Raw genomic sequence first — 20,965 nt, forward strand, 5'->3', positions numbered from 1 at the left:
ACATGGCCCAACCTAGCCACAGATACATTAGCAAAGAAAGGAGGGAATTGCATCTCAAGACAGGTTAAAAACATTGTAAGAGAACCCCAAGTTATCGTCTTAAATTAATTTAAGTCTCCAGGCCCCGGGCCAGATAAATTATTTTATTCATTCATTCAATTTTTATACCACCCTTCCAAAAAGGCTCAGTGCGGTTTACATCCCCAACTACTGAAGGAATTTGCAGATGTCCTTTCAGAGTTGCTGGCTGCCATCCTGACTAACAAAATGCTTGTGGGAGGACATTCTGCTAGTGCAAAGCTGTAGCACTAGCTGCATGAGCTAAGCCTGGATCATGCATTCCAGACTAGTGTTGAACACTCCAAGCATGCTTGTGCCTGCACAAGTTGTGCAACCTGAAGCATGTCTCATTTGCTTAAAAGGGGGCATTTACACAATAATGCTATAGTGCAGCTCCACGAATCATTGCTTTTTAAGCACAACTATGTGATCTTCTTGTGCTAGCACACTGTTAACATGTCAATCACTGTCTGTAATATATGAAAAATTCTGGAAAATGGGTGAGGTGCTGAAAACTGGAGACAAGCAAATATCATCCTGTTTTAAAAGGTTGGGCGGGGGTGGGGGGGAGACTTGGAAATGACAAAACATTCAACTGGATATTGATACTTGTCAAGATCCTAAAACAGATGATTAAGCAGTCATTCTGTGAGCACTTGGGAAAGAATGTGGTGAGTAGTAGGAGTTATTTGTCAAGAACAAATCATGCCAGACACATCTTTATTGATAGACTTATTTTGTTTAATGGATCATGGGGATGCTGTGGACATAGCTTAACTTGATTTCAGCAAAACATTTGACAAAGTCTCCCATTATATCCTTGTTGATAAGATAGTAAGAAGTAGACTTGATCAGTGTTTCTCAACCTTTTCAGAGTCAAGAACCGGTAAATTCTTCGTGCACAGTTTCAAGCACCGGTACATTCTTTGTGTGCAGTTAGTAAAGGGTTTTCAAATTTAAATTTATTTATTTATTTAACAGACTTCTATACCGCCCAAAACCTGCATCTCTGGGCAGTTTACAATTAAAATTATTATAATGTTAAGCACTTTTACATATCACATCTCTCGTTACCTTGCCCCCCTCCCCCTTTCTGTTTGCGCTTCTCCGGGCTGCTTCTGCTTCCCCTTCTCCCCTGTCTCTCTCTAGTTTGGTTGGCTTAAGAACATAAGAACAGCCCTGCTGGATCAGGCCCAAGGCCCATATAATCCAGCATCCTGTTTTGCACAGTGGCCCACCAGATGCCGCTGGAAGCCACAGACAGGAGTTGAGGGCCTGCCCTCTCTCCTGCCATTACTCCCCTGCAACTGGTACTCAGAGGCATCCTGCCCTTGATGCTGGAGGTGGCCCATAGCCCTCCGACTAGTAGCCATTGATAGACCTCTCCTCCATGAAGTCATCCAAACCCCTCTTAAAGCCATCCAGGATGTTGGCTGTCACCACGTTCTGTGGCAGAGAGTTCCACAAGTGGATCATGCGTTGTGTGAAAAAGTACTTCCATTTGTTGGTCCTAGACCTCCTGGCAATCAATTTCATGGAGTGACCCCTGGTTCTAGTGTTGTGTGAGAGGGAAAAGAATCTCTCTCTCTCCACTTTCTCCACACCATGCATGATTTTATAGACCTCTATCATGTCTCCCTGCAGTCGTCTTTTTTCTAAACGAAAAAGCCCCAGGTGTTGTAGTCTTGCCTCATAAGAAAGGTGCTCTAGGCCCCTGATCATCTTGGTTGCCCTCTTCTGTACCTTCTCCAGTTCAACAATGTCCTTTTTAAGATGTGGTGACCAGAATTGTATGCAGTACTCCAAGTGTGGCCACACCATACTTTTGTATAAGGGCATTATAATGTTAGCCATTTTATTTTCAATCCCCTTTCTAATCATCCCTAGCATGGAATTTGCCTGTTTCACAGCTGCTGCACATTGAGTCGACACTTTCAACGAGCTGTCCACCACAACCCCAAGATCCCTCTCCTGGTCCGTCACCGACAGCTCGGATCCCATCAGCATATACTTGAAGTTGGGGTTTTTCGTCCCAATGTGCATCACTTTACACTTGCTAACATTGAACTGCATTTGCCATTTTGTCGCCCACTCCCACAGTTTGGAGAGATCCTTTTGGAGCTGCTCACAATCCGTTTGGGATTTCACTACCCGGAAGAGTTTGGTATCATCTGCAAATCTGGCCACATCGCTGCTTATCCCTGCTTCTAGATCATTTATGAATAAATTAAAAAGCACCGGTCCCAGTACAGATCCCTGGGGGACCCCACTTCTTACTTCTCTCCATTGTGAAAACTCTCCATTTATACCTACCCTCTGTTTCCTGTCTTTCAACTAGTTAGCAATCCACACATGTACTTGTCCCTTTATCCCATGACAGCTAAGTTTCCTCAGGAGTCTTTGATGAGGAACTTTGTCAAAAGCTTTTTGGAAGTCCAGGTAGACTATGTCAACTGGATCACCTTGATCCACACACTCGTTGACACTCTCAAAGAAGTCCAAAAGGTTGGTGAGGCAAGATTTACCTTTGCGGAAGCCATGCTGGCTCACTCCCAGCAGGGCCTGTTCTTCTAGGTGCTTTACAATTTTATCCTTGAGGATGCTTTCCATCAATTTGCCTGGAACAGGCGTTAGGCTAACTGGCCTGTAATATCCTGGATTGCCCCTGGATCCCTTTTTGAAAATTGGTGTTACATTTGCTACTCTCCAGTCCTCTGGTACAGAGCCCAATTTCAGGGATAAGTTAAATATTTTGGCAAGGTGGTCGGCAATTTCACATTTGAGTTCTTTGAGGACTCTTGGATGGATGCCATCCGGCCCTGGTGATTTGTTAGCTTTCAGTTTTTCCAGACAGTTTAGAACATCATCCCTTGTCACTGCTATCTGACTCAGCTCTCTAGCCTCCATCCCTAAAAAGCCTGGTTCAGGAGCAGGTATATGCTCAGTATCCTCTGCCGTGAAGACAGATGCAAAGAACTCATTCAGCTTCTCTGCAACCTCCATATCCTCCTTAATAATCCCTTTCACTCCCTCATTGTCTAATGGTCCAACTGCCTCCCTGGCAGGTTTCCTGCTTCTGATGTACTTAAAGAAGTTTTTGTTATTCCCCTTGATACTTTTGGCTAAATGTTCCTCAAACTCTCTTTTTGCCTCCCTTATTGTCACCTTGCATTTCTTTTGCCAGAGTTTGTGTTCCTTTCTGTTCTCTTCGTTTGGACAGGCCTTCCAATTTCGGAAGGAAGTCTTCTTCTCTTTTATGGCTTCCTTGACGGTACCCATTAGCCATGCTGGCATCCTCCTGGACTTAGTGGTACCTTTCCTCCTTTTGGGTATACAATCTAACTGGGCTTCTAGTATTGTGGTTTTGAGTAAACTCCATGCACTGTGGAGCGAAGTGACTCTCCTGATTTCCCCCCTCAGCTTTCTTTTCACCATACTCCTCATTTTGGATAAGTTTCCTCTTCTGAGATTCAAAATGTCTGTGTTAGACATCCTTGGTGATTCTCTCCCCGCATGTATGCTGAAATTGATGGCACTGTGGTAACTGTTCCCTAAAGGGTCGATGACACTGACATCACGCACCAGGTCCTGGGTGTCACTCAGAATTAGATCCAAGGTCGCCTTCTCTCTGGTCGGTTCCATGACCAACTGTTCTAGGGCACAGTCATTTAGCGTATCTAGAAATTTGACCTCTTTGTCCTTACTTGAATGTGAATTTTCCCAGTCTATGTGTGGGTAGTTGAAATCACCCATAATTACAGCCCTGCCTCTCCTTGATGCCTCCCTGATTTCCTCCTGCAACTCCCAGTCACTGTCGGCATTTTGATCCGGAGGGCGATAGCATGTCCCCAGTAGCACGTTTCCTTTCCGGCCTTGTATAGTCACCCACAGGGTTTCTGTGGAGGACTCCAGTCCACTTAGGTTTTCTAGCTTGTTAGATTCTATCCCTTCTTTAACATACAGTGCTACCCCTCCTCCAAGGTGCCCCTCCCTGTCCTTTCTATAGAGTTTATACCCAGGGATAACAGATAACAGGGATAACAGATAACTCACTGTTCCACCATGTTTCTGTTATGCCTACTATGTCTATTTCTGCGTTAGCAACCAAGCACTCCAGCTCACCCATCTTGGCTCGGAGGCTTCTGGCATTGGCATAAAAGCACCTATACACTTAATCTCTCCCCTGATGTATGCTATTCTTTTGACTCTTTGACCTGCTGGCACAGGCTCCCATCTGCTCTTTATGCGGTTCTGCTCTGTCCCCTTCTGTTTTATTTGAATTCTTTGCAGCCTCAAACTTTAAAAGATGGCTTTTGCCAAACGGGATACTGCCCAGCTCCCATCGGCTGTTCCCCAGGTGTCATTTTAAAAGCTGCTCTGCAACCTTTTTGATTTTAAGCGCCAGCAGTCTGGTTCCATCTTGGTTCAAGTGCAGCCCATCCCTTTTGTACAGGCCTTGCTTGCCCCAAAATGTGTCCCAGTGCCTAACAAATCTAAACCCCTCCTCCCAGCACCAACGTCTCATCCACACATTGAAGCCCCTCAGCTCTGCCTGTCTCACTGTACTTGCGTGTGGAACAGGTAGCATTTCTGAGAATGCTACCTTGGGGGTCATGGACTTCAAAATGCTACCTATCAGCCTAAATTTGGCTTCCAGGACCTCCCAACTGCATTTCCCCACATCGTTGGTGCCGGCGTGCACCACAACAGCTGTCTCCTCCCCAGCACTGCCTAGGAGCCTGTCTAGACGCTGCGTAATGTCCGCAACCTTTGCACCTGGCAGGCAAGTCACCGTGGGGTCAACACGCGGGTCACAAACCCATCTCTCTATCCCTCTAATGATCGAATCACCCACTACAAGGAGGCCCCCACCCCCCAGAGGAGTATCCCCTGTGCGAGAGGATATGGGCTCATCATCCACGGAAGGGGTCCCTTCTAAAGGAGCATTTCCCTCTTCCTCAGACCGATGTCCTCCTTGCCCAAGACCTTCATTCTCCCTGACAGCAGAGGAGCTACCAGCCCTGGAGTGGGATGCCTGTATCACATCCCTGAAGGTCTCGTCCACATGCCTCTCTGTCTCTCTGAGTTTCTCCAGATCCGCCACCTTGGTCTCGAGGGAACGGATTTGTTCCCTGAGAGCCAGGAGCTCCTTGCACCGAGCACACACCCATGACTTCTGCTAATGGGGCAAATAGTCGTACATGTGGCACTCTGTGCAATACACTGGGAAGTGCCCCTTCCCCTGCTGACCTTCTATCTTCATACTGTTTTGGTTGGCTGTTTACAGTATTTAGGGAGCTTGTTGTCCATTTATTAGATAGTTTATTAGGATAGGTCTCAGCTGTAATGGTCAACTATTTAACTGTCCAAACAGTCTTTCCCAAGAATATGAGGGATACGAGGGAGGGATATATACTTACATTCTCTTCTCCACCGGGCTCCTTGTGATCCTTGTGATCGCAGGGGCTTGTTCCAGGCTCCCTCACACAGTTCCCGCTAAACTCCTGCAAAACTCCTACGTCCTGTTTGCTATCCCTGTTCACTATGCTCCGTTCGCTATGCTCTCAGGCCTTCACCCCATATGTAGAGTAGCCTTCCAACTGTCACACAGGATGTGAGTCACAGAAAAGGAATGTGGGCCTCTCCCAGCCCTAGCTGACTCCACCCCTGTTTACTGAGTAAACACTGCCTTTAGGTAACCCTAAGAACTCCTAGCCCTGTGATATCTTAACCCTAAACAAGTAACCCTAACAAGTAGCACACACAGAGATAGAGAGACTAAGACCTACCCCTTAAAGAGAAACAGCCCCTGCACAACTCCCCTCTTCCTGTTAGTTTGTTTGAAGGGGAAAAGGCTAGATGTTTAGAAAGGCTTCCTCCCTTCTCAGCTGTGTCTGCTCTTCCCAGAGTAGCCTTCCAACTGTCACACAGGATGTGAGTCACAGGAAAGGAATGTGGGCCTCTCCCAGCCCTAGCTGACTCCACCCCTGTTTACTGAGTAAACACTGCCTTTAGGTAACCCTAAGAACTCCTAGCCCTGTGAGATCTTAACCCTAAACAAGTAACCCTAACAAGTAGCACACAGAGAGATAGAGAGACTGACCTACCCCTTAAAGAGAAACAGCCCCTGCAAAACTCCCCTCTTCCTGTTAGTTTGTTTGAAGGGGAAAAGGCTAGATGTTTAGAAAGGCTTCCTCCCTTCTCAGCTGTGTCTGCTCTTCCCAGAGTAGCCTTCCAACTTCCCAGAGTAGCCTTCCAACTCTCTGGAAGGCTACTCTTGTGCATTGCAACAGTGGTTGCAACGCACAAGGCTTCCCTGCTCTCTTGCTCCTTTCCCAATCTCCTCTCTTCTTCTCCTCCCGCAGACACCCCCCTTCTGCTTACTGCACTCGCTCCTCCTGTCTGTCTTATCTGCTTTTCCTCTTTCTCCCTATCTCTCTCATTCTTTTTTTGCAACTGTGATATCTCTCCCCCCATCACCACTTTTGCACTGAACCTTGTTTACCCAGGAGGGGGTTGTGACGTCAGGCACTCATAATAGCAAAAAATAACATAATCTCCTCCATGGGTGCTATTTTCCCTCATTCTCCTCCTCCTTCTTCTTTGAAGACTATTTTTAAAAAGGCGAACTCCAAAGTGGTTGCAACGCACAATGCGCCCCAAACAGAGCCAAGAGCAGCTAGTCCATGGTGGAGGGTGAGAAGTGGGGAACGTGTTGCGGAGGAAGACTGCCCTCTCTTGCCTGCTACTACTAGGTTACTTGGCTAGCCTGGTTGTTGCTGCTGCTCTGCTCTCCCTCTCCCGGGAAGCTAGTTCCCGACTCGAGTGGTGGACTCTATTGTTATTTATTGTGTGGCTGTGTTGCATGCTGTGCCTGCCTGCTGCATGGGGCTGGCGGGCTAAAAAGGGAGAGAGAGAATGAGTGAGTAAGGGAGGAAAAGACAGGCAGGCAGGCAGACTCACTCACCTGGCCGCCTGCAGTGGGCTTTCTTTTCCCTCCCTACCTGCCGGCGGCAGTTTCCCTCACTGGCCAACATGGCCAGCAGTTTCCTTCCCCGCCGGCTGGGCCGGGCTGCGGGAGCTTTCCCTCCCCGCCCGCCTATCCGCAGCACTTTCCTTCCCTGCTACAGCCAGAGAGGAAGGTTGTCTACCGCTCTCTCTCCCACCTGCTTGGGCATTCTCCGCCCTTTCCCCTCTCCTTTTTTTTCACCCAGCAGATAGTTAGCCAGCACGGCAGACGGGGACGAAGGCTACCCAGCGCTCTCTATTCCCGCCTGCCGCTGCTTCTCCTCCCCATGAAATCCATTGTAAAGCATGAACTCTTTGCCACCACCTTTCCCCCGGCCATTTCCCCAGCAGGTCAACCTTGGCAGCTGCTCTCCCCTCGCTCAACCTGCCGGTCCGTCTGGCCCCTTCGCCATTTGCCCACCCGATGTGTTTTTTTCATCCCCTCCCTGTGCACTGGCTTCTTCCTTTGCCTGCCCATCTGCCGGGTGGCTTCTTCTGGCAACTTCGTCTTCTCCAGACTACCGGCAAGGGCTTCTTCCTCCCTGCCCGCCCTTCAAGGAGGCATGAAATCCAGGCACTGCAGGTGACCCAACGTCAGTCCCAGCAGCAGCAGCACATGGAGAAGGGTGAAGACGAGGCAGGCAGGACTCTCTTCCTCCTCCTCTTGCTTTGCGCTGTGATGAACTTGGACTGGCTTACCGGGCACAATTGTTAGGCGGTTTGATACCCAAGCACAGACCAGCACTCAACCCTCCATGGACTGGCACCGGTTCCGAGACCGGCGGTTGAGAAATTGTGGACTAGATGATCCTACCATTATGTGAATTCACAGCTATTTGCCCAATGACCACTCATTACTGGCTCCAGGTCAACCTGGATGGAGGTATTGAGTGAAGTGCCACAGGGCTCTGTACTGGGCACTGTGCTGTTCAATGTTTGATAAGTGACTTAGATGAGGGAATAGAAGGGATGTTTATATGAAATGTGCAGACAACACAAAGCCGGGGGGAACTGCTAACACCTTAGAATATAGAATCAAAACCCAACATGATGAAGCTCAATAGAGACAATGTTCTGCATTTATGTAAGAACAATGAAATGCACAAATATATAGTGGGGGAGACCTGGCTTGGCAGCAGCACATCTAAAGAGGATCTAGGTACATTAGCAGACCACATATGATGAGGAAGCAGCATGATGCAGCTGCTAAAACAGCTAGTGCTGTCTTGCATCACATTAACAGAGGCAGAGTGCCAGCTCAAGAGAAGTCGCAGTTCCACTTTATTCTGCCAGAGCTCACATGAAATACTTTGTCCACTTCTGGGCACTGCATTTGAAGGAGAATATTGATACAGTGGAACAGGTTCAGAAGAGGAGAACAAAAATGGTATGGGTCTGGAAACCGAGTACTATAAGAAGCTAGATATGTTTAGCCTGGAAACAAGAAAATTAAGGAGATAGCTATGACAAATGCCTTAAGAACTTTTGCATATAAGAAGGTGCTGGCTGCTCCTGAGGGCAGGCAGGGCTGGCCCAGTTGTTGTGGCCTCCCCAGGCAAAGCAGCTACCCCATTCGCTCAGGCGGGCAAGTGCCTCCTGTAAGGCGGGTCATGGTTGCTGTTGCTTGCCTGCTCTCTCTCCTCGCCACAGCAGGCTGATTATAATGTGCTGCGGCAGGCCAGTGACAGGAGCAGCCTATCACGGAGAAGAAAACAAGTGGTCCAAGGGGACAGGGAGTGCCTGCTCGCTCGCTCACCCACTCACTGCCCATGGGGGGATATCAGTGCCCCTCCCTACTTTGTGCCCTAGGCAATGGCCTAGTTTGCCTAGCAGGCCGGCCCTGCGGGCAGGAATAGGACCAATGCATTGAAATTCCACAGAAGCAGATTTAGGTTAGGTATGATAAAGAATTTCCTAACTATAAAGGCTGTCTAACCCATGGAGTTAGGAGCTCTCCTTCTCTAGAGGTTTTGAAATAGAGGCTGGACAGCCATCTGTCAAGGATGCTGTCCATCCTCTGTCAAGGATGCTGTAGTAAAGCCCTGCACAGAGCAGTGGGTTGGACTAGAAAAAAATCTCCAAGGTGTTGCTCAACTCTGAAATGCTATGATCAGAGGACAACTATACTGACAGCTTCCTTAACCAATGAGAAAAGAACTGAGGAAGCTGGTTAACTGGCCATGGACCGAGAAAGCTGCTCTTGTGGTAGTGAGCATAATTTGTCCCCTTAGCTAAGAAGGGTCCGCCCTAGTTGCATATGAAAGGGAGACTAGAAGTGTGAGCACTGTGAGATATTTCCCTTATGGGATGGAAGAGCATCTAGGTTCCAAGTTCCCTCCCTGGCATCTCCAAGATAGGGCTGAGAGAGATTCCTGCCTTCAGCCTTGGAGAAGCCACTGCCAGTCTGTGCAGACAATACTGAGCTAGATGGACCTATGGTCTGACTCCGTATATGGCAGCCTCCTATGTTCCTATGAGATGGGAGCAGGAGACCAAGTTCTCAATATTTTTACAAAACTTGTATCCTGCTTTTTTTCCTGTTTAATCCAGAAGCATAACCAATATAACAATAAATAAAATAAAAACAACCACAGAATAGTAGCTAGAGCATAAAACCATTGCAAAATTAACATAATTCAAAGCCAGCAATAAAATAAAATTAATAATAATAATAATAATAATAATAATTTTAAAAATAAATAAATGTTGCATGGATTGACTACAAGAAAGCCTTCGATTCATTGCCTCACACATGGATACTAAAATGTTTAGAAACAACTGGTGTCAGCAAAAACATTCAGATATTTATTAAAAAAAGCAATGAGCATGTGGATTACACAGTTGACAATCAATGGCGAGACACTTGGACAGGTTAGCATTAGAAGAGGCATTTTCCAAGGGGACTCACTATCCCTTCTGTTGTTTGTAATCACCATGACCCCACTTTCACAAATACTAAACAAAACAGGCCTTGGGTACCAAACATCTAAAACATCAATGGCGAGACACTTGGACAGGTTAGCATTAGAAGAGGCATTTTCCAAGGGGACTCACTATCCCCTCTGTTGTTTGTAATCGCCATGACCCCACTTTCACAAATACTAAACAAAACAGGCCTCGGATACCAAACATCTAAAACATCCAGTAAAATCAACCATCTGCTGTACATGGACGATCTGAAGTTGTATGGAAAGTCCCAGTCAGAAATTGAATCACTGCTAAACACTGTCTGTATATTCAGTAGCGATATAGCAATGGAGTTTGGACTAGACAAGTGTGCTGCATTAATAATCAACAGAGGGAAAATAAGAAAAACAGAAGGAATAGAACTGCCCAATGGAAGCAAGATCAAGAACGTGGAAGAGAAAGAACCTTACAAATACTTGGGCATTCTCCAGGCTGATAACATTGCACATACTGAAGTTAAAAGAAAAATTGGAAGTGAATACATCAGGAGAGTTAGAAAAATCCTCAAGTCCAAACTCAATGGCGGGAACACCATACAAGCCACAAACACCTGGGCTATACCTGTTATCAGATACACTGCAGGAATAATAGACTGGACCCAGGCAGAGCTAGAGACGCTAGATCGTAAGACCAGGAAAATAATGACCATCAATCATGCTCTACACCCCCGCAGTGATGTAGATAGGCTATACCTCCCTCGCAGCTCAGGTGGAAGGGGAATACTGCAAGTCCATCAAACAGTAGAGGAGGAGAAAAGAGGCCTTGGAGAATATATCAAGAACAGTGAAGAAGATGCACTTCAAATGGTCAATAACGTGAAACTATTCAACACCAATGAAACAAAGCAGGCCTACAAGAAAGAACAAGTCAAGAACTGAGCAGAAAAATGGAAAAATAAGCCCCTCATGGTCAATATTTGCACAATATAAGTGGAAAATCAGACATCACCAAGACCTGGCAATGGCTTAAGAATGGTTACTTGAAGAAAGAAACAGAGGGTTTAATACTGGCTGCGCAAGAACAGGCACTAAGAACAAATGCAATAAGAGCAAAAGTTGAAAAATCCACAACAAACAGCAAGTGCCGCCTTCGTAAAGAAGCAGATGAAACAGTTGACCACCTAATCCGCTGTTGTAAAAAGATCGCACAGACTGACTACAAACAAAGGCATGACAAGGTAGCAGGGATGATACACTGGAACATCTGCAAAAAATACAAGCTACCTGTAGCCAAAAATTGGTGGGACCGTAAAACTGAAAAAGTTGAAGAAAATGAAGATGTAAAAATATTATGGGACTTCCGACTACAAACAGACAAACATCTGCCACACAATACACCAGATATCACTGTAGTCGAGAAGAAAGAAAAACAAGTCAAAATAATCAACATAGCAATACCAGGGGATAGCAGAATAGAAGAAAAAGAAATAGAAAAAATCACAAAATACAAAGATCTACAAATTGAAATTGAAAGGCTGTGGCAGAAAAAGACCAAAATAATCCCAGTGGTAATTGGCACCCTGGGTGTAGTTCCAAAAGACCTTGAAGAGCACCTCAGCACCATAGGGGTCACAGAAATCACCATCAGCCAATTACAAAAAGCAGCTTTACTGGGAACAGCCTATATTCTGCGACGATATCTATAACAATTGACAATAAAATTCAGCCATCCCAGGTCCTTGGGAAGGACTCGATGTCTGGATAAAACAAACCAGTCAATAACACCTGTCTGACTGTGTAAACAAGATAATAATAAAGAATAGAAAACAAAACATCCCCTAAAGCTTTCCTGAAAAGTCAGGGCTTTGCTTGGTGCTTAAAGTAGTAAACATGGGGGCCTTCACAGGGAAGTCCAGAGAAGATCAAATAAGTGTGCGGTAACAGTTGACTCCCAATGCTGACTAACTGGGCAAAGAGGGACCTTTTAAGTGGTAATTCCCTTCTATTTAGCAGAAGAAGAGCAATTATACATTCATTTCAGCATCGTGTCCCTCCAGTGGTTGTTTTCTTGGTATCTCACTTGCATCTCCTTTTTTTTTTCTTTGAGAACTTTTTTGTTGACAAGTTGAATCTTTCTGAGATCTACTTCAAAAGAATGAGCACCTATTCATGATGACCCACAGTCCAGTAGGATACTATGAGAAAGAACACAGAGCAATCATGTCTACGACATTTCTTTCCACATGAATATCCCCCACAGCTGTCAGAAAACCAGTTAGTAAGCTGTATGGCTTCAGGCTATAGATGGAGGCTCACATAACTGAATATACTACCACCTACCAAATAACAATAGAAAATCCCTTTCACCAGAAATCTATCATGTTAGGGGTAAAGGATTCAGCCTTTTCAGTATAATGTGTCATGCAGAGAACTCCAAAAACTTGGGTTTGTGAGTTAGGGAGTCAGCTGTAAGCATATGAAGCAGGGACTGGACTAAATTTCTAAAGTAAAAGTTGTCTACTAATAATGGAGGGGCTTGGTGTCAAATAATGCCAAAATATTTCACTTCCAGCTACCAGTGCCATGTTTCATGTAGATGTATGCATATGGGAGTTTACAAATCCTCCAGGGCATTTTCCAGATTACGCACTGCAACAGTCTCGTAACATGTTCACTGAGTGTCCCTCCATTTTGCCAGTGTTACGACATCGATGTCGCTGCGTTGTCAGCAGGGTACCATTCATATTTCACATGCCCTGTTTAATGTTTCCTTATGACCCTGTAACGTGACAAAAATGTTGCAGGAAAGCTGTATTTTTCCGTTGTAGGGAGGCTTGTCACATACTTTATGCATTGCAGCGTTTTGTTGTGTAAACAATTATTTTCATTTCATTTCAGCAGGTCGTAAATCCACTTTGACTCGTCTCTAGATAGGCTTCTTCCCCCCTCCCTGCCACCCAGCAGCTGTGACTGACTTGCGTGCCTTCCCTCTGAACTTCCCTCTGAACTCCCACATCGGCAGAGGCCCCTCGGAGGAACCAGCTCACTGCAAAGGGAATGCTGGGGAGAGACAATCTCAAGGGGGGTTCCTCAACCCCTTTCCCAGCTTGAGGGCTTGATCCCCTCCCCCACAAAAAAAAGAAAGCTCAGCACCCAAAGACCCCGATTCTGTCCATCATCACCTCTCCAAGGGGCACAATTGAGGCTGATTGGAGAGGAGATTGGGCTGGAAAGAGAGGCAACCGAGGCTCAGCCACAGGCCCTGGCTGCGGTGCCTGCAGTGGTGAGGGTGGGTGGTGGCAGTGGCAGCAGCAGGAGCAAAAGCCTTTGGCATGTCAGCCTAATAGCCGCTTCTTGTGGGTGGGAGGGGGGTATGCTGGGTTCTCCACAAGACTGCAGCTTCTGCTGGTCACCCACCTGCCCACCGTCCCTCTCTGTGTTACAAGGGAGAATATGGACATCTGCCTTGAAAAAATGTTGCAAGGAATGGAAAATGTGAATGGCAACCAACCTACAATGAAACCTAGAAAAACCCTTTACTTTTGATTTCAGAACGTTTCACTATTCCGTGACACTTTAGAACACTTTAAGCATTACAAATCTCGTAGTCCAGAAAACACCCAGGAGACACACTCTCATATACATGTAGTAGCCTGTAGGGGGCACTTTCCAAAATGGCCCAACAATGTTATTGCAGAAATCCCTTAGCAGGCTTTAGAAGCTAAATGCTATAAATATGCCTCTCTTCAACCTCCCCAAGTGGCCACCAATAATTCCTAATAGGTTTTTTTCTTTCAAATTTGACTTACTACACAGGATTTTTAATGCCATGTGTGGCAAAAAGACTCATAATGTCATATTGCCTGTGGGACACACTATAAGCAATGTGTTCCTTTTCTAAAACCCCACCCCTTACACATGCAATCACCACCAAACAATATCAAAGTCAGTAAACTAAAAACCTTCTGTTTCAGATGAGAATTAAGATGCTTTCAATTCTTACTTGTGAACATGAAAACTGCAAGTTAAGGTGCCCATATACCATACAGACTTTGTACAACTCAATATATTATGTTTTTATGGAAATTAGGTTCTAAGACCCACACCTGGTCTTTAAGCTGGACATTGGGCTAATTCATTCATTCATTCAATTTCTATACAACCCTTCCAAAAAGGGCTCAGGGCGGTTTACACAGCGAAATAATAAATAAACAAGATGGCTCCCAGTCCCCGAAGGGCTCACAATCTAAAAAGAAACATAAGATAGACACCAGCAACAGTCACTGGAAGTACTGTGCTGGGGGTGGATAGGGCCATTTGCTCTCCCCCTGCTAAATAAAGAGAATCACCATGTTAAAAGGTGCCTTTTTGCCAAGTTAGCAGGGGCTAATGAGAGATGTATCTAGGCAGAAATTCAAAATAAATTCAAACTAAGTGTCTCTGATGAATTTCTGCTAGATACATCTCTTCAAGAAACAGTGTCAATATAGTAAACATCCAGACAGAAATTTGACAGGACTAGCCACAATCACTTCCTACAGATACACCTGATGGATTTCTATCTGATGCTTTACTACCACAAGGCACAGTTCTTCCCCAAAATGCTATATATTATAGTAACTATTGAGGCAGAAATTCAAGTCATGTAGCAGTTTCACCTACCATTCCTCTAGGAAACCTTTCTCCCCACTCCGCACTCCCTTCAGGCTGCTGGTTATTCGAGGGCTTTGGCTCTCAGTTCTTAATCTGAAGTTCTTAATCTGGGGTTCATGGATTTCTTGGGAGTCCATGAGGTACATCCTTGGGTGGTCCATGGAAAATTAAATGTATAAGTAAAGGTAGCTCTCCAAAAACACTGACTCACATCCTCACTAATGATGCAGAGGCTCAGCTTGCAAAATGCATAAGCGGTGTTTAGTAATGCAGAGTTGCATGGAGGAGGCAATTTTTGCCCCCAGAAGCAGTTTCTGTGACCTGGGAGTAGGTCACTGAGGGTCCCATAGCCCTTAGGGAGCTACTTTGGAGCAGTAGGGCGCACTTCCTGGGCTGGGGGGAGATCAGCATAAAATTGCTTCCAAACCCGCCCCCCCCATGCAACACAACTCAGCATTACTAAATGCTGTGAGGCCACTTTGCCTGCTACCCCTCCTTTTACCAAGATAGCTTGTTTGGGAGGTTCCCAGGAGCACCCTACACCTGTTTTGGACCTAAAGCCCTGTAGTTTCCATTTTGCCTTTCAGAACTCATGGGATTGTGGGCTCACCATTTGATTCGCATGAGCTAGCTCATGGTGTATGTCACCTGGCACGTAGCCTGGGACGAAGTGGCTCTAAGTCGAACCCAGGACTGCAGGAGGACTATCCCTGTGCTCACCTCCCTGACTGCATTTCAGGTGGGGAAGCCAGAGAAGACACTAGTTAATTAAGCACTATTCTTCTCAAGAACTAGCCAAATACTTGCCCCCTGTGTTGGCACATCAGATCAATTCAATCCTATCAACTTTGCAGGAAGGAATAGATAACCCTAACCCAAACCTAGGTAGAACACAGGGTGTTTTTTGTGTGTGAATGACTTCAGAGACGTTCACAAAAACATTTTGAGGCTATTTTGGAAAGTGCCTCACCAAGGCCACCATATGTGCGTGAGAGCACACTTGCAAATTTCCATATACATATGGAAAGTATGAAACTGATAGCCGGAAGTGAAATATTTTTGTGCTAGGCCTCCCGCACTATAAGACTAAACCCATCTTAGAAGTCACACTTTCTGCTCAGGACGTCCTTGCTCCGCATCAGAGGTGTATAAGAGTAATGCTGCCATATCTACTGTTTTTTTTAATTAAACATTATAATAGTCCAGGGTTGAGTCCTGATGTTCAAACAGATTCTGGAACTCAGGCCTTCCGACCCTGGAGAAGAAGTCTGGGGTTCTGTGGAAAGCAATGAGTGGTGTTGCCATCTTTTTACTAGGCCTTGCTCCTGTACCTCTAACAGCATCTTGATCTGCAGACATTAGCAAGTATGAAGATGGTGATGACTGATGATGCTTGTCATGATAAGATTCATTTGCACATCATTCTACTGTTTAAGGTACACTAGTAGGCCAGGAAGGCTGGCAACTGTAGCAATGAGATTCAGAGCACCAGAAAGAGCAGGAGCAAATATCCCCATTCTTTGCTTCACCCATACCTACTAGTATTCTCAAGTATTCAAAGAAATATCACATTTACAAAATAGGATAAGTTTACCTAATTATAAATTTATCAGATAAGTTTATAAGTTTTATTGGATATGTTTATTGGGTAAGTTGAGTAATTATCATGACCCAAAGAACCAAGGAAATTGCAGTTTGGTGAAGTGCCAAGAATTCATTGTTAATGAGCCCTACCCCCATTCTCCCCTCACAGAATTACAGTTTCCAAGGTGCCTTGGGGGAAGGGCAATGATTTTAACTGTTTAAAATCTGGATAGGTTTGATTGCTCAGCTGATTACTTCAGCACTCTTTCTAGTAAAGTGAGCATTGTCATTTCCTTGGCCATCCTTTGCAATGCACAATTCCCGAAATAAAAGGCTGAAACTGCCACTGGAGCTACCATTTTCTTATTTCCAACCTCAGGCTTCTTCTGCATTGGCATTGCTGCCATAAGGGACCTCTGGAGCCAGGATAGCAGCTGGCATTCTCCTGCACCAAAACATAATGAGAGTATTCACCATAAAGGGCAGACATGGGCAAGGGGAGGAAGGCAAAATCACACTGCTCTGAGGCACTGGAACTTTTCTCTCCTGCTCCGTGGCATTCTTAGCAATGAGCCAACACATTCATTAGAGCAGTAACCTCTCTCAGTGCCAGGCATCTCCACTCCACCAGACCCTGCCCATAACTGCTAACCTCTCTCTGACTCATGCTTCCAGAGGCATTGCAACATTCCGATTCCATTTATTTCCTGATTTATTGCTGCCTCAAGGAGACCACCCTTCCTTCACAGTCTCTTTCTCTCACAGCACACACGCACACCCCCAAACTCGCATCTTAAGTAGCAGAGAGTGGACGTACAAGTGTGTTGTAGACATAGAGCTGTAACTGTAGGATTTGAAGGAGCCAGCAGTTTCTAATCTGCCAATTTATAGTGCTGCCATGCACTGCACTAGTCAATAACTTTGCAATGATGTGGAGATTTGCAGTCAAGGCCTCTCATAAAGAGATTTAGGAGGGTGAGAGAGATAATTAAACATCCCTTTCCTGAGTATTGACTTCCAGCCAAATACAGAAAAAATAACTACATTTCTCACCGTCTGGCTAAATCACTGCAGTTCTTCATTTCCCAGCCCACCTAACCTGAAAGGGAGCTTTCGTAGCCTGGCACAGCTGTGGCTCAGAAAGCAGGAGAGAGAGAGAGAGAGAGAGAGAGAGAGAGAGAGAGAGAATGTGGATTCGCTCGGCATTTGATTGTGTCGCCTACCCACAGCCCAGGTGCCCTGGTGCTCTGAGGACTTCGCTCACAAACTGGGCCGCACAGTCCCATTTGTGAGCTAAATCCAGCCAGTGCCATGTTCGCAGCATGGCCGAGAATGGCTCTCCCTGCCTTTTAAAAGGTAGGGAGAGCTGCTCCAGCTGTGGTTCCAACGCAGTGCTGGCCGATTTTGATCGCAAATGGGGCCGTGTGGCACCATCTGCAAGCTAAACTATGCCACCTGTGTCTGATGTCAGATGCAGGCGACAGGGCTAACCTTTGCCTGCTGCATCTGACATCAGACGCTGACATCTGATGCAGGGGGCGGGGCTAGGGGGGTTACGGCGGGGGGGGGGGTGAACCCAGGCCCCCCGCTGACCTCCCTCCACCCCTATGCTGATTAACTACAAAGCAGTAGGGGTGTGATTAAAAGCACAACAGGAAAGAGAGGAACTCTCCCTGTCTTTACCTTTTGTACCAAATCACTGTGCTCCATATCCCTCCCCCACCCTGCCTGCAGTGGGGTTGAAGAAAAGAGGTAAACCTTGTCAAAGAAAAATAGATGGGAACGCAGGGCCAGCCTAGGATGTTGTGCCCCCCACACACACACACACCCCGCCACCATGGCACTCCACCTCCCACGTGTGCCCTATGTGCCACTCCATCCCACCCCCACAATGGAAAAAACATTTCCTTAGCACTGTTTCCCTAGCAAGGCAGCTTTTACCAGTATCACTTTCCTTTTGAATTAAATAACACTGGATACTTGTGCAGCTTTTTCTAATAACATTTGCCTACAAAAAGACAGATCTGAGCTGATGAGAAGCAAACAAGTATGCATAAATGCAAGCAGTGCTAATCCTAAGGCTGCAGCAGGAGTTTGGAAGTCAGCTCAAAAACCTGCCAGTTTCAAACAGCCTCCTTTCTAGCTCTCTTGGCTTACAACCCACACATTCCAGATGGGCAAACCATGTCGTTCGTGTGTGTGTGTGTGTGTGTGTGTGTGTGTGTGTGTGTGTGTGTAATCGATGACTTGTAGCAGGAAACTGTTCCCTGCTGCATCTTTCCTGGCAGATTTAATTCCCACCTCATTCTGCTTTATGTGTACACCAGGCCTGAGCAAGGGAAGGGGGTGGAGGAAGAGATCCAAGGAAAGAGAGAAGGATATGGGTGGAGGCGGCACATAAAGAAAAGAAGAGGAAAGAGAAAGCAGAGAATTCAGGGGGAAAGAGGGAAAGATGTGTACCTTGAGCAGCATCAGCAAGAGAAGAGTACTGAGGATAAGACTGGGATATTTGGTTACCCATCAAACTTCAGTGGAATACAGGTCAGACCAATACTGCTATATAAAGTGCATTTATATAGCACTTAGAGCATTCAAAATACTTATATGCACTGTCTTAGTGATGTTAACAGCCCTTTGAGGCAGACCTCTGCTTTTAATCAAACCAGGGAGAAGAGCTGGTCTTGTGGAAGCAAGGATGAATTGTCCCCTAAGCAAAGGGAAGTGAAGGTTGGAGAGGGAGAGGAGAGGACGGGGTATATTCTGTCAGCTTCCCTGACCTCTCCTGATGAACAACAGCCATCTTGCCCTGCCTGCACATTCCTGACTTAACCAAGGAGGTTTGTTTTTGCAGCCCTGGACCTTTTGAAGAACAGCTGGCTTGCAGGTTGATTGCAATCCTGTCCCACCTGTGCCTTCTACCAGAGTGCTTGACTGATTCCACTTGTCCCTGAGGACAGAGCGCTCTCATGAGAGGGGAGATTTCTGGAACCCTTGGGAGCATAAATTAGAAGAAGGCATGTTGGATTGGAGATGTAGCTGACAGTCTAGCTGGCAGACTGCCTGCAGGCGGCTATCAAAGGGTGCTGGCCTTTGGTGCCAGGCCTTCAGCGTGGGACGTGGAACTGGAGTTGGGGGGGGGGGGAGTTATACGAAGGTAGTGTTGGAGATCGGGGTTAAAGTTTGTTAGTCCTCCTTTTATTGGGATGTGTCAGGCCTTTTGTTGTAATGTATTTGAGCTCCTTTAGGCAGGGTGATGCGGGGGTTCGTCCGGCAGCTCTGGGGCAGCTATCACTGTTGTAGTGGGGAACAGAAGAATTGGCTTTGGCAGAGCAGCTAGCCATTACAGGGGAAGTGAAACCAATAATTTAGTGAAGTGATTCTCACGATCGCCAAAAAGTGGGCTAAGGGAGCCTAGCCTGCTTTCTGGCAGTCGTGTGCTGCAATGGGAGCTGTGCAGCTCCCAGAAGCAAACCATGCTAATTCCCCCTCCTCTTAACCGAGGTTAACGGAGTGAGTGTTCTGTTAACCTCGGCATTTTGCTCATGTGTTGCTGCGGCGTGTGGTGACACATGAGTAGCCCCCCGACTGGGTGGCTGCAAATTCCAGGATGCCCTGCTTACTCGCGCAGGGCATCCTGGAACTTCCAGGGGCCGCGTGGCCCCCGATCCCAGCAGCCCCCACCAGCTCCATCATGGAGCTGGCAGTTGTGTGGGTGGCCAATCTGGTCGCCCAAGGCTGCCTGGCGATCATCTGCGGGGAGAGATCGTGAAACTTGCCTCAGTAATTGTTTCCACTTCCAGCTGCCCTGTCAGCTCCCTGGCCTCGGGGAGCAGTTCCAACTACCCACAGAACCTAACCTTGCTCCTTTGCAATGTCAGGTCAGTTCAGAATAAGACCGAAATCATCCATGACTTGATCATGGATGAGGGAGCTGACCTGGATGCGGGAGGCTAGTAGCCCAGTTTGGGCCTAGCCTCTCTCACCAGGCTACTCCGTTGTGCAACAGGCTAGGGGAAGTGGGAGGGGTGGGTTGGGTGGAGAGGCTGTGGTCCATAAGAATACTATCTCCCTTGCCAGGGGCCCTGTGAGACAGTTGACTTATACTGAGTGTGTATTTCTAAGGCTGGGAACTAGGGATAGATTGGGGATTCTGTTGGTGTACCATCACCCGACTGCCCAACTGACTCCCTAACTGAGCAGATGGAGCTGATCTCGGAGTTGGTGTTGGAGTCACCCAGACTCTTAGTGCTGGGGGACTTCAATATCTGGTGCGGCTCACGAGTTCATAGTGGTCATGATCTGTTTGGCCTATGGCTGCAATAAAAGAACTACTTCTACTTCTACTACCAGTGGTCATGACAACTATGAGCATATCCCAACTAGTTTCAGGACCAATTCATGGCACCCATTGGGGCACTACCATCTGACCCACTCTTCTCCCCCTGAAACCCCCGTTCTGCCCTGAATCTGCCCCCAAAACATGCCAACTTCAAAAATTCTTTAAAAATAACTTCTTTGCAAAATTCCTTTGAAATCTGGGTGGTAACTTCCTTGCACCCATTGGGTACTACCACCCACCACTCTGGGCCACCCTGGTGCTACCTCCCCCACCAGGGAGTTATAACAAAGGCTGCTGAAATCCCCATTATTCCCTATGGGGGGAAGATAAAAGATGCATAAACTTCAAAAATCATTTAAAAATCACCCCTTTGCCCAATTCCTTTTAAATATGGATGGTATCTTCCTTGCATCCA

The 20,965-nt window shown here is 46.5% G+C and overlaps 1 protein-coding gene and 1 long non-coding RNA gene across 22 annotated transcripts in view; one reads left to right on the top strand and one right to left on the bottom strand.

Moving 5' to 3' along the window:
* The window catches only part of LOC128322712 (uncharacterized), a 255,068-nt gene that overhangs the window by 223,940 nt on the left and 10,163 nt on the right, over positions 1-20,965 (bottom strand). Inside the window, exons 1-3 of one of the 17 annotated variants that reach the window (XR_008305909.1) lie at positions 17,265-17,491; positions 16,586-16,656; positions 14,637-14,774 (exon numbers count right to left, since the gene is read on the bottom strand). The exons of 10 other annotated variants lie outside the window; for them this stretch is intronic. This is a non-coding gene — a long non-coding RNA (uncharacterized LOC128322712). Of the gene's footprint in view, positions 1-5,480; positions 5,953-14,636; positions 14,775-16,567; positions 16,657-17,264; positions 17,492-20,965 lie in introns of those variants that run through there. 6 more of the 17 variants (XR_008305911.1, XR_008305915.1, XR_008305918.1 and 3 more) reach the window with 6 other exon arrangements.
* Positions 1-20,965, top strand: part of LOC128322711 (uncharacterized) — a 204,654-nt gene that overhangs the window by 118,584 nt on the left and 65,105 nt on the right. For 2 of the 5 annotated variants that reach the window (XM_053244509.1, XM_053244507.1), the window contains exon 1: positions 18,571-18,752. The exons of the other annotated variants lie outside the window; for them this stretch is intronic. The gene's annotated coding sequence lies outside the window, so the exon portion shown is untranslated. Of the gene's footprint in view, positions 1-18,570; positions 18,753-20,965 lie in introns of those variants that run through there. 5 annotated transcript variants of the gene reach the window in all.

The sequence above is a fragment of the Hemicordylus capensis genome, chromosome 4 (genome assembly GCF_027244095.1).
Source record: "Hemicordylus capensis ecotype Gifberg chromosome 4, rHemCap1.1.pri, whole genome shotgun sequence".
Classification (NCBI taxonomy): Eukaryota; Metazoa; Chordata; class Lepidosauria; order Squamata; family Cordylidae; genus Hemicordylus; species Hemicordylus capensis.